This window comes from Castor canadensis, chromosome 7 (genome assembly GCF_047511655.1).
Source record: "Castor canadensis chromosome 7, mCasCan1.hap1v2, whole genome shotgun sequence".
Lineage (NCBI taxonomy): Eukaryota > Metazoa > Chordata > Mammalia > Rodentia > Castoridae > Castor > Castor canadensis.
In genome coordinates this window covers 53,736,506-53,741,423 of record NC_133392.1, presented here as the reverse complement: position 1 = coordinate 53,741,423, position 4,918 = coordinate 53,736,506, and the positions used below count along the sequence as shown (strand labels likewise).

General features: G+C 34.0%; 1 pseudogene; it reads right to left on the bottom strand.

Moving 5' to 3' along the window:
* Positions 1–3,003: 3,003 nt before the first annotated feature.
* LOC109698427 (ATP synthase peripheral stalk subunit F6, mitochondrial-like) lies at positions 3,004–3,435 on the bottom strand (annotated as a pseudogene).
* Positions 3,436–4,918: the final 1,483 nt, after the last annotated feature.

The window sequence follows — 4,918 nt, the reverse complement described above, 5'->3', positions numbered from 1 at the left end:
TTATAGTCCAAGCCAAGATCTCAAAAGACTGCCAGAGATGGTAAAGTCTGCTAAGTATTCTATTTGCTTTCTTTGTTTCTTAACCTCCTTGTAGTTATATGAAGCCATTAAAATATGAAATTATATGTGCAGCATTTCTGGGTTAGAACAGAGAAAATCTCACATGAAATTAAGTTTTAGTTTGTGCAGTTACAAAGATAGTGGAAAATTCCATCAACCTGGACCTCTAAATAACATGTAGAACAGTACTCTATGATGAACATGAGTGGGCAAAAGGAAAAAGAATCCTTGTTGTGCCACTTAAAATTTCAGGGTTAGTCTATTACTGAACAATGACCAATGTATGCTGACTAATCCAGATATTAGTGTTCACAGCTCCTACATCAACGGAAATAATGGATGCAAGGAGTCTGGAAGTTGGTGCAAAATTCCAGATATGCCAAATTAATGTATCTACCTATTGTTGCATGAGGACACATATCTGCCTGTGAGTCCTGCCTTCCAAATGAGTGCCTCTTATTTCTGGGAAATATAATGTCAAGGTCTGTAGTCCTTACTTATGGGGATAGCAGAGAAAGTAGCCAAGAATGATTCTGAGTAGAATCATTTGGTGGAAAACCAAAAAGAATAGTCAAAAAAAAACCCCACAAAATTTAAAGATATAAATGTGAAATGAAAATTACAGGCCAGTAAACCTCAACTTAAATGTTGTGATGCATATAAAAATAACATGTAATGACCAAGTATGATTTATTCTAAGAATTTAGGCTTATTTAATATTATAAAATAAGTTAATATAATCCAAAAGATTAAAAGAGAAAAACAAAACACAATCTCATTAGGTAAGGGAGTAAGCATCCTTTAAAATTTAGTTCAATTTGTGATATATGCAGTAAAAAACATCCAAAATCTCTTACCAAACAAGGAGTTCATAGGCACCATAATAATCTGAAAAGGATATATACCAAAAGAGCAATTATCATTCCCAGTGACAAAACATTAATTAGTATATGAGGATGTCTCTATGACCTAAGGTAGAGAAGGAAATGAAAAAGCACTATGTATAAAGGAAAGACTGTTGATAAGGGTTAGGACAGGGCTTAGTGAAAGAGCACGGGCCTTGTGTTCTGGCCCTGTGTTGGATCCCTAGCACCACAAAAACAAACCGGATTATTGAGAAACTTGGCTACATGAGCATTTTGACAAAAAAGAAAATGCAAGAAAAACAGAGAGTAGGAGAAAATAAAGAAATCTTATAGGTTAATTTTAAAAAAAGAAAAGAGAAAAAAAAAGAATAGTAGACCATTAGAACAATGGGCAAAAGGGACATGTATAAAAGAGGGAATCCAAATGTTCAATAAGCATAAAAGTCTCAACTTAATTTGGAATCATGGGATACAAACTCAAACAAAATGAGATACCAACACATACCCGTGAAAACAGTGGTGGTGAGAAAGTAGAATAACAGTCACCTCATAACTGCTGATGTGATGGTAAATTGGTATAGTCACTTCAGAAAACAACTTGGAATTTACCCAGTAAACTCCTGAGAGTATGTGCTAGAGAATATCTTGGCCATTTGCACCTGGAAAAAATGTGTGAGAATGTTCATCTCACTATTTCTAGTAATAACAAAAACTGAAATTAATTCAAATATTCATCATTAGCTTTTTAAATAGTTGTGGTGCATTTACATAAAAGAATGCCTCACAATGAAACCGAACTGCAGCTAGTACGAATCTCAAAGAAATATTAAGGAAAAAAAAATCACAGAAGGTATATACAGTCAAAGCTCATTTTTAAAATTTCTAAAACATACTAAAGCAAATATTGCTTATGAATGTTCTGTGTCTTAAACTCAGGAGTGGGTATCTGAGTGTCCATTTTATTTCTTTTTAAAAATATATTCATATACTCTTTTGTATGTATAATGTAGTTCACATTTTAATGTAAAATACTTTTATTTTTTAATTATTTTTACTAGTTGAAATAATGTTTCTTTAAATAATTGATAAAATTTTTGGAACTCTCACTACATATCTAAAATGATGCTAAACTTTTTATGTGGATTATCAATATAAAGCCTCTAAAGCAAGTGTCTGAAATATGAACAATTATTATATGCAAATGGAAGATCAGAAAAGTTAATAACATGCTCAATGCAACAAAATTAGTGAGGTTAATACAGCCCAAGTCAGAGTTAGTACAAAGTACCATGTTTAAAAGAGACATAGTCTTGAGGTGAGCCAGACTTGCATTCCGTTACCATTGGGAGTAAACCATATCAAAGCAGAAATGCACATATTGGCTATTGGCCTTTATATTAGTCCATTTTGTGTTTTTATAATCAAATTCCTGAGGAAGTCTAACTTTATAAATAAAAATAGTTTATTTAGCCACAGTTTTGCAGGCTCAGTAGCTTGGTGCTGGCATTCATTAGCTCAGCTTTGGTGAGGGCTCTCTTGGCTGTGTCACTTCATGGCAGGAGCATGTGTGTGACCAGATTACATTACAAAACAGGACACCGGAGAGGCTTGGGTTCAACAATCTCTCCTGAGGACATGCCCCTAATGAATTTAAGACCTTCCAGTAGGGTCCACTCCCTAAGGTCCACTACCTCCCATTGCTAAAATGAGGAGCAAGCTTCTGAAATGTAGACATTTGGGCGATGCAAAATTAAACCATGCTTAAACTTTAGCAGCTTTAGTCTCATCAGAAATATTGATCCAAGCTGTCTTTCATTGTGATGTCAAATATCACTCTGTGAAGTAAATAATTTAAAATCATTCCTGAATGTCATCATGTTAAATTTGAATTTTTATTCTTTTAGTTACTGTGCATTTTACATCGTTTTCTATTTTTCTACATTGATATTTGTTTTTATTATGTAAAGCACATGATTACAAAATGAAAATCATTAAACAAGGTTCTTCAGAGAAATCTATTTTGACAATTGTGAAATGTTTATTATAACATTTCTAATTAGTTATACAATGAATCAGATTAACAGATGAACTTTTGACAAATTGCCAGATCAGTTTTACACTGTTTCTTCATGACTTCAAATTGGGGATCTTCAGATTTCAAGTTAGGGAACGTAGTCATGTCTTCTTTACCATACATGTCTTTAAGCTTAAAAAGTTCTGTAACTCTTGCTGAAAGTCTGGGCCAGTATATCTGGGCCAGTTCCTTCACATGTCTGTTGCCTTGACTTGTAATCTCCAATCTTGCCCATGAAGAGTTTCTGTACAGGATCAAGTTCCTGTAAATGTGACTGCAGTAACACCAATGTTTCTCTGAAAATGGACAGAGACTGCTGTCCTAATGACAGAGGGGTACCTGAAAAGCCTCCGAGAACTCTTACTTCCAGTCCTGCTCCACCTTCCTGTTCTCTTCCCCAGAGAAGAAGCCATTTTATGGGTTTTTAGTTTATCCTTCCACTGTTTCCATTTGAATAAATATGTGTGTGTGTGTGTATATATATATATATATATATATATATATATATATACACACATATATATATTGTTCTTACTTTTTGTTTTGCCTTTTCACACAGAACGTAGCATACTATGCATAATTTATACAATGACTCATAGATACAGATATATATGGATATTGCAAGAGGAAAGCAGGTTTTTAAAGAAAAGCAAATTTGCTACTTGCTATCGAGGAGCTTCAAATTTAAGAAAGTTTGGAGATTCAGGCTGTAGTTCTTTCTCTACTTCTGGCTCTCTAGAGGATTACTGGAATGCTATCCTATCAAACTGGTCTCAGTTTCCCCAATTTCTCTTTTAAGAAGGAGACTAAAGGTCCCGAGGTCTTGCCGCAGTCTGACTTGAGGATGTCGGAGCACATCTAGCTTGAGTTAGATGAGAAGACAGGAGCAATGTTAGCAAGTGTCCCAAAGTTTTGATTAAAATGAGCTGATTTTCATTTTTCTCATTTTCAATGCCAACCCTCTAGAGGTAAGGGCTAAAGGAAAGCACTTTAACTGAATCAAGCATGACATTAGCAAAGAAATGAGAATGGACATTTTGTTTATGCTCATAACGGGTTCTATTTATAAAAGGCCATTGAATGCTGTATCTGCTGGGATCGTTAATGGTATTTTTAAAATTGACTAGAGGCACAAAGTACTAAAACAGTCTACTCTAAACACTTCAGGCAGGATGCACAGTAATAACCAGCATTGAGCTGAAGCAGAAGCAAACATTATAGTGACGCACAATAAGGAGAAAGCATAGTCTGTTTAGCTCAAGAAGATTCAAGTACTTGAGGACCAATGTTGATAATTTTTTAGGTACAATAAAAGTGGTCATTTGGAAAACAAAGTAAGTACACTTATTGAGTTGGTTCTCTCTAATAGGAATACATATTTTAATATTACTTCCAATAACTCTTATGCTAACAAAATAGTTCTATTTAAATCTCAAATCATCTGAAATTCTCTGGACAACTGAGTTACAGAGCTACCTCCCTTCAAGGGTTCTTATAATTGGTTTGGAGAAGTACATTAAATTATATAATAACTTCATGTTCTAAAATTACAAGTCTGTTCAACTTCCCCCACCCCCATAAAATTTCAATGTAATTAGAAAAAAACATTATTTTGAGCTACAAAGTGTCACCCAATGGCCTCAGGATCCAAGACTTTATAAACATCTTTAATCCATAAGTTATTTTTCCCATTTTCTGTCACTAAGAAATACATTCTTCTGAGAATTAATACCTAGAGAAAGCAAGTCCCTTCTTTTTGTTAGGAGAACATTAACTTGGGTACAAATAATCACTCTTCCACCAAAGGTCAGTTCTCCCATTTGGCTCTGTTTTCAGCTTAAGCTGAGTTATGGTTTCAGAGCAATTTTTTTTTTTTTTTGGTAAAATTTGATCTGATCAAGTTGAAGCCTAAGACATT